The sequence below is a fragment of the Melozone crissalis genome, unplaced genomic scaffold (assembly GCF_028551555.1).
Source record: "Melozone crissalis strain CALT ecotype California unplaced genomic scaffold, PUWL_Pcris_2 ptg000029l_1, whole genome shotgun sequence".
Classification (NCBI taxonomy): Eukaryota; Metazoa; Chordata; class Aves; order Passeriformes; family Passerellidae; genus Melozone; species Melozone crissalis.
Genome location: NW_026535807.1, coordinates 729470 through 738501, shown reverse-complemented (window position 1 = coordinate 738501; position 9032 = coordinate 729470).

Sequence of the window (9032 nt, the reverse complement as noted above, 5' to 3'; positions counted from 1 at the left end):
AACTGTTTTGGGGTGAAACTGTGGAAATCTGGGAAGGCCCAAGAGCCACCCGTGCCCAGGTCCTTGGAGGGGGTGCCAGAGCCCTGTGAACAGGAGCATTAACACGGCTGTGATTTATCTGCTGCACACTGAGCTCCTCCCTGGCTTGCAGAATGCATCTGGACCAGCCTAATGAGCACATTCTTCACCATTAGAGAGGCTGTGGAGGGCTTCAAATATTTTAGACATGATTCACAGAGCCAAAAGGTCTTGTTTACTGATATGCTATTTATACCTAGCTCAATTAAACCACTTTGGAAAGAAAAAAATTCGAGGATGCCAACACTGGCAGTGCTGTTGGAAGTGAGCATCTCCTCGTTAAAAAGGTTAGAAAAACACCATTAATAATTCCGATGGACTCGGTTTGTGCCCCGGTGCCTGTCCCAGTGCACCGGTGTCCTGCACGGTGTGGTTCTGGAGCAGGAGGGCCCAGGCGGGTTTGGCCCTGTCCTGTGGCTCCTGGTGTCACCTCCCTGGGGATGAGCTCTGCCAGCAGCCCAGCCTGCCCTGCCCTGCCCTGCCCTGCCCTGCCCTGCCCAGGCTGTGCTGCAGCACGGGGCTCACTGAAAGGGGAAATTGCCTGGAGATCCTTTCTTGGGGAGAAGGAGATGCCTGTTCCAGAGGACACCACCAGAATCTCAGTTTCTGGCAAATGCAGGGCTTTTGAACCCAATGGTGGCAAGAATCTGGGCATTGACATGGATAGAGTTCAGTGTCTGCAAAGGGCTGCTTCCTGAATCCTCCTCAGCGGGGTTGAACACCTCCCCTTGGCATCCCCTCCATGTGTGTGTTGATTCTTGGGGCATGGGGCATCCAGAGCTCCTGTCCCTGGCTCCAAACCTCATCCAGCATCCCCTCCAGGTGCGTGGATTCCTGGGGCATGGGGCAGCCAGAGCTCCTGTCCCTGTCCCTGCCTCCAAACCCCATTCAGCCTTGGCATCCCCTCCATGTGTGTGTGCTCCTCCTGGCCAATGGAGCATCCAGAGCTCCTGTCCCTGTCCCTGGCTCCAAACCCCATCCAGCCTTGACCCAGAGCACGAAGCCTGGGAGATAAGGAGGAGTGTTCCTGTGGCAGGAGGCTGGGAATGCTGCCATGAAACACTGAGACGTAAATCAGGATGGAAAGGAAGCACAACAGCTTTTATAGAACACTTCAGAGCCGTGTACTCATTAAATAACAAAGGGTTTTTTCTCTTAATACACTATTAACAAATTCCAAACCATCATATCTTTAAAAAATTGTCCTCCAGTCGAGTGGAAAGTGAACTAATGTGGGCTTAGAAAGAGGTTGGGAGTGCAACAAATTATAAATGCTTTCTACTTTATCAGCATTACGGAGTACTATTAATTTTAAAAATAGCTTCTAAAAACATACATGGCATACCATAATGGAGATGGCTGGGATTCAATACATCATCCTGATGACTCTTTCCACAGCAATGAGTTATGCAGACACTGCTTTGCAAATATGGTATGTACGGGCCGTGGGGAACCTTAAAAAAGGAGTTTTGTCCTTGGGTTCAGGATGGGGCTGGGCTGGGATTCCCAGCAGGAGCACTCATGGGTGAGATCTCTGTGATGGGACACCGCTCCCCAGCACACAGCGTCCCTTCAGGAAATCCATCACCCCCGCGAGCTGGGATGGGTCTCACACCCTTTCTGAATGGTTAAAATTGAGATGTCGGTGGCAGGCGCTGTGTGGCTGGGCAGCTCCTCTGGTGTTTGTGTGCCCGGGGCTTGGGGCTGATCGGCACCAGCCCCTCCGGGGTGTCTCTGCATGGTGAGGGGGCAGTTTCCATGCCAAGGCTGCTTGTGTTGGCTGCCTGGAGCACGGAGACACACAAACCCCAACTGGGGCCAGAAGTGAGTTGGAGCAGTCCCTGGGTAGCTGTAACTCACACTGGAGTTTGTTTGCTCGCCTTTTCCTGTCCCTCGGGCTGCACGGCTCCCCACTCCCCTCCTGCAGCAGTTACAGACATGGGGGCTCGGTGACCCCGGCCAGCCCCCAGGGCTGGGGTGCAGCTCTCAGACTGCCAGGGTACCTGGGCACCCCTAGGATGTCACTGCCCTGGCAGCAAGAATATTCCTTACAGAGCACGTGTGGGCTGCTTCCCTGGCTTCCCTGGTCCCATTTTCTCTTATTCAGTAACTTAGGACTATCCTTAATTTAATCACCATCTACTGGTTCCCTAATTCAACCCAAAAGACCAGAACTCATTGAAAGGCAGAAGATTCATTCTCTAAAGGAATTAGAATGATGGTCAAGCTGGTAAGGTTGGCAAAGTCACTTCTTTTCCTACTTTATCCCCTCTAAAAAATAAATGTTGCTACCTAGAAATGGCAGACTGCACTTCCCTGAGTGCTGGGCTGTCCAACATCATTTCTTTGTGCATTCCCTCACCCTGCTCCCAGCCACGTCTCCTGGGCTGAGGAGCTCTTGTTGCCCTCTGGGGAAGGGGGGAAATGAATCCATGTGTGCTGTGCCACGTCCATTATGCTGTTCTCACATGAAACCCATCCACAGCCCTTACATAACGCCGTCTCCTCCCTTGTTGCTGCGATTGTAGAGATAAATAATTCTGCTGGAGCAGTGCTGTGTGAAATCTTTACAATGACAGGTACAAGGAAATTCCTTTGCCCAGATTTACCTCCACAGGCTGCTGTGCAGCTCAGAGCTGTAAATCTGCTCCATCTGGGGCCAGGAGCCACATTCCAAACCCATGTTGTGAATGTGAGAGCGTGTCAGGCTGTGATGGATGGGCACACACACCGTGGGCACAGCCAGCCAGTGCCAGCCTTCCTTCCTTCCTTCCTTCCTTCCTTCCTTCCTTCCTTCCTTCCTTCCTTCCTTCCTTCCTTCCTTCCTTCCTTTCTCTTTCTTTTCTCTTTCTTTTCTCTTTCTCTCTTTCTTTTCATTTCTTTTCCCTTCTTTTCCTTTCTTTTCTTTCTTTCCTTTTTTTCTTTTCTTTCTTTTCTTTCTTTCTTTTTCCTTCCTCCCTCCCTCTCTGCTAAGGAGCAACAACCAGGTAATAAACAGGATTAACACAAAATAATGGAGGGATGGACAGAAATCCGGGCAGGTCCAGGTAATGTCAGAAGGGCTGCATGCCAGACCTGGGACAGGCTCTGGGGACTCCCACCCACCCTGAACCGCAGCCATAACCCAGGCTGTGCTCCCAGAGGGGAACGATCTGCCCTGCCCTGCCCTGCCCTGCCCTGCCCTGCCCTGCCCTGCCGTGAATGGGAGGCAAAGGGAATTGAGGAGTTCCCTGCTCAGGTGAGCCCCTGCTGACCCAGCTGCTCGTGCGGCAGGGCCAGCTGTGGAAGGCTCAGCTGCCGAGGGTGCAGCAGGGGCAGCTGTGGGCTCACATCTGGGCTCACGTCTGGGCTCAGCTCAGGGTGGCATCCCTGGTGCGGATGGTGGCAGAGTCCCTGGGAGCTGCCGCTGCCCCTGCTGGCACAGCCAGGCCCTTCATCCCCTCAGCCTGCTAGAACATCTGATAAACTCTAGCTAAACTATAGGGAAATAAATGCTTTCTTTTAAATCCATAGTTGTTTTTTGAACTTGCAAGCAGCCAGTTAAGCTGGATGGATTTAGAGAGGCCCTACAGTGTTTTTCTGTTGAAATACCAGATGATAAACACAATTTTTCTTGTGTCCCTGCAGAAACAAGACAGCCTGGGGTAACATGAAATGTTCCTTTACTTCCTTCTGACAATGGCCCATTTCTTCTTTTAGAGGATGATTAATATTTATTGCTACAGTAAATGGCAATTTAAATATACGGTGCAGCCCTGCAGGGTATCATTAATTTAAGGAAACGGGACACCTCCTATCAAACCACAACGGGTCCTTCTGCAGTGAATAATGGGGGTGATCTGGCAGCCTTTCCAAAGGAGTCCCTGAGCCCGTTCCCAAGCAGCAGCGGATTGTTCCCATGGCCCTGGTGGCACACGGGCAATGCCAGGTGAGGCACCTTTGTTACACACTGCCAGCAGCAGCAGAATGACCAGAGAGTGGGAAACAGCCCCAGCATGAACGTCCATGTGCTCCTCATAAAGGTTATGGGGAGAATTCCCCCATCCTGGTCCATCCTTGTCCATCCTTGTCCATCCCGGTCCATTCTGGTCCATCCTGGTCCATCCTGATCCATCCTGATCCATCCTGATCCACCCTGGTCCATCCTGGTCCATCCTGGTCCATTCTGGTCCATCCTGGTCCATCCTGGTCCATTCTGATCCATCCCAGTCCATTCTGGTCCATCCTGGTCCATCCTGGTCCATTCTGATCCATCCCAGTCCATTCTGGTCCACCCTGGTCCATCCTTGTCCGTCCTTGTACGTCCTGGTCCATCCCAGGGCCGTGGTGGGGCAGCAGGACTGCTCTGTTTGTAAAAGGCCACTCGTAATTTCTTCCAAAAGAGGGTTTGCAGCTGGGAGCCAGACCTTTGTGGCCAAGTTTCAGTGAAGAAGAGACTTTGCAGAGGAGGAATCTTTGTTTTCAACTCTTTTTCTCTTTGAGATTCCTGAGCTGTTTTCAGATGTGCCTTTTGGAAAGTTAAAAGAGGGCTCTTAGTGTCAAAATGAAAAACAGCTCAATCCATAAAACTACATGCCAGATGCTGAAGAGGAGCATCAGATAAGGTTAGTCCTCCTTTGCTAATGGTTCTATTTTTTAACTGCAATGATCTGCAAAATTACTTTTGTTACTTTTGCATTCTTGCATTTCTGAGATTTCTCCCTGGTAGTAAAGTTCCCAATGTCAAAACATTTCATTCTCCAAAGACAGCTCCAAGGCCCTGGCACAGACACACACAGAGGCGTCACAGACACAGCCATGGCTTTGTGGACCTGTGCTTTCAGTGCCCAATAAAGCACTGGGGTGTTGGGTCAGGAGCCCTCTGCCATTTGTGGCTGAAGGATGGAGAGCCCCAGCACAACCCCTGCTGCTCAGCAGAGCTGGATCCCATGGCCATGTGTGCCACAGTTCATCTTGGTGTGCCCTGCCACGCTGCTCATCCCCTCTGCCCCCGCACCTTCATCCTGCTCATCCCCTCTGCCCCAGCACCTTCATCCTCCTCCTCCCACCCTGCTCATCCCCTCTGCCCCCGCACCTTCATCCTGCTCATCCCCTCTGGCCCCAGCACCTCCATCCTGCTCATCCCACCCTGCTCATCCCCTCTGCCCCAGCACCTCCATCCTGCTCATCCCCTCTGGCCCCAGCACCTCCATCCTGCTCATCCCCTCTGGTCTGAGCACCTTCATCCTCCTCCTCCCACCCTGCTCATCCCCTCTGGCCCCAGCACCTCCATCCTGCTCATCCCCTCTGGTCTGAGCACCTTCATCCTCCCATCCCACCCTGCTCATCCTCTCTGGTCCCAGCACCTTCATCCTCCTCCCACCCTGCTCATCCCCTCTGCCCCAGCACCTTCATCCTGCTCATCCCCTCTGCCCCAGCACCTTCATCCTCCTCATCCACCCTGCCCCAGCACCTTCATCCTCCTCCCACCCTGCTCATCCCCTCTGCCTTCAGCACCTTCACCCTCCTATGCACCCTCCTCCTCCTCCTCATCCCTCTGCCTCCAGCACCTCCAGCCTCCTACACAGCCTCTTCATTCCTCTGCCTCCCGCACCTCAATCCTACTCCACTTCATCATCTCCATCACCTTCATCACCCCCATCACCCTCATCATCATCCCCAGCACCCTTCCGGCCCTGTGACTGGCCCGTGCCCTCCAGCAGCAGCTGCTGACCTTCAGCAGCCCAGGGGCTGAAGCACCCTCACCCTGGGATGCCCCTTCTGGCACATCCCTTCTTTCCTTTGTGTGCACCCACGGCTTTCTCAGGAGCTTTGGCGAGGAATCCTCCAGATTCAGTGTCCTCCCTTCCCAGCCTTGCCCTCCTGGCAGGGAGGCCAGCAGGACAGGGGATGCCAGCCCTGTGATGGAGGTGGCAGCCCTGGAACCTCCTCAGCACCGGGCACGGCCAGTGCCAGCCACAGAGCTCTGCCCGTATCAGAGCAGGATGGTCCCACAACAGAGCCTGGGGATGGTCCCACAGCAGCCTGGGGATGGCCCCACAGCCCCACAGCTGCCTGGGGATGGTCCCACAGCCCCCAGCACCCCAGGTGGATTTGGGCAGCCCAGGCTGCCCCCCCAGCAGCCCCAGGTGCCTGAGCACAGGAGCAGCTTCCCCTGAGCAGCGCAGCCCGGGCTGCAGCACAGGAAGCCCTTGACTCAAAACAAAAGGGCACAAAGGTAATTAATCCATTTCTGCATGAACACTGTATTGCTCACTTTACAGACAGGCTCACAGAGCCCCAGCCTCTGACTGCTCCGTGATTTCAAGCCCTTTACTCACTACAAATCATCTTTTGATGATGAAACCAACTGCGTAAACTTTGGAAGAAAGACCCTGCACGAATATGGCCAAATTAGGAAAGCCCTCCCACAACAGCTGTGCTCAAAACCACACGTATTGCTGGTTTATTTTTTAATCTACATCACTGCATCTATTTCTGACTACAAACGGGATGACTCATTTGATCACGACCAGTGAAAAAACTCTGAGTGTGTATCACCACAAAATATTTCTTAGAGTTGATGCAGTGTTTTCTTTCCTTCCTACTTCAATCCTGTATCTCTGTAAATCGGCCACAGGCAAAAGCAGCCCATGCAAAAATTTAGGTTATCTTACTCAATATTTAATAGAAAAGGAGCTGCCTGGATTTAACTGGCCTTTGTCTGCCTTTTTGATTCGTTTCTTCCATTTATTTTCCTGTCATTTCCCTTTGATTGCTCTGTGCCAACTGGGGATCCAGGAGATGAAAATTTCTTCCAAAATATTTCAACCAAATCTGTAGCTTTACTACTACGTTCACGGAAGGGGGAAACACTTAACTGAAAGCAGCTGCAGAGCCGTATTTTCTACTTCATTTATCCCTTTATGTTTGTACAAAGGAGAAAAATTGAAAATTAGCCAAGAATGTAATAGCACAGATTCCCTCCTGGAAAACACGGCAGAGTGTGCAGGAATCCCTTTACCCACAGCTCCAGCCCCTGTTCCTGCAGCTCCCAGAGGCTCCCAGAGGGGCAGCCCCATCCAGGGGTGCTGCTGGGCTGGTCCCTGCTGCACCTCGGGGCGTGCTGGGTGCACCTCAGCCACCCACCCACAGCAGCAGGAACACCCACCAGGGCCGGCCATGTCTGCTGTCTGGGGCCAGATTGTCAATGAATTAATGCATTTCTGTCGATATTCACCAGTGCCGGCCATGTCTGCTGTCTGGGGCCAGATTGTCAATGAATTAATGCATTTCTGTCGATATTCACCAGTGCTGGCCATTCCTGCTGTCTGGGGCCAGATTGTCAATGAATTAATGCATTTCTGTCGATATTCACCAGTGCTGGCCATTCCTGCTGTCTGGGGCCAGATTGTCAATGAATTAATGCATTTCTGTCGATATTCACCAGTGCTGGCCATTCCTGCTGTCTGGGGCCAGATTGTCAATGAATTAATGCATTTCTGTCGATAATCACCAGTGCTGGCCATTCCTGCTGTCTGGGGCCAGATTGTCAATGAATTAATGCATTTCTGTCGATATTCACCAGTGCTGGCCATTCCTGCTGTCTGGGGCCAGATTGTCAATGAATTAATGCATTTCTGTCGATATTCACCAGTGCTGGCCATTCCTGCTGTCTGGGGCCAGATTATCAGTGAATTAATAAATTTCTGTCGATATTCACCAGTGCTGGCCATTCCTGCTGTCTATGGCCAGATTGTCAATGAATCAATCAGTTTCTGTCGATATTCACCAGTGCTGGCCATTCCTGATTGCCAATGAATCAATCAATTTCTGTCGATAATCACCAGTGCTGGCCATTCCTGCTGTCTATGGCCAGATTGTCAGTGAATTAATAAATTTCTGTCAATATTCACCAGTGCTGGCCATTCCTGCTGTCTGGGGCCAGACTGTCAGTGAATCCATCGAGGAGCAGCTCAAGCAGCCCTTTGCAATGGGCACTGCTGGTGTGGATGTGCCCGGGACGCATCAGGGCTCCCTGGGCTGATCATCTCCACAGCTTCAGCCTCCTGGGGAGCAGCAAGCCCCTCCAGCTGCAGCTTCACCCCCTTCCCCACAGATGCCTCTATTTCCTCACAGCAAAGCAGGGCAGCCTCAATGGCAGGCAGAGCTCTGGCCCTTGCTGGGACTCCTGAGGAAATCACAAAATCCTTTAGAATCTCTTTGTGCGCCCCCGCTCTGTCTCTCCTTCAGGCTCACCTGCTCTGTGCCTGCCTGCTGCCCCAGCCTCCCCCTGTGCCAGCCGGGGCAGCCAGGTGCCAGTGTGCCACCAGGGCACGGGGAGATGTGAACAGCACAGCGCTGCTCCCAGGTGGGCTCATCTGCCCTGTATCACTGTCACACCCTGCCCTGTGTCACTGTCACTCGTCCTGCTCTTTGTGCCAGCATCAATTACAACTGCTCCAGATGTATATTTATTGTAAAAGGAAGCCCCTAGAAGGGTTTAACTCTTTTTCTAATGTTAGTTTTGTGCTGCTGGAAAGCCTTGGCTGCACAGGGAGTGCCCAGTCCTGCTCAGCACCTGGAGCTTTACAACTGCTGCTCAAAACAAAACCAACCCAAAATGCCCACCCCAGCTGTCCCTGTCACCTCCAACATCCCCTGCTAGCTGGATTCCCCCTCACACACAAAAACGTTCCCTCCACACCTGTCCAAGGCATGAGCTGGGTTCCCTGTGAGCCTGGCAGACCATGGGGACCTCCCTGCACAGTGTCCCTGCAGTGCTGGCAGCGTGGCAGTGCCACTGCTCCTGGGCCCTGCACAGTGTCCCTGTGCTGGTGCAGCATGGCAGTGCCACTGCCCTGTCACCCCTGGGCCCTGCACAGTGTCCCTGCAGTGCTGCTGGCAGCGTGGCAGTGCCACTGCTCCTGGGCCCTGCACAGTGTCCCTGTGCTGGTGCAGCATGGCAGTGCCAC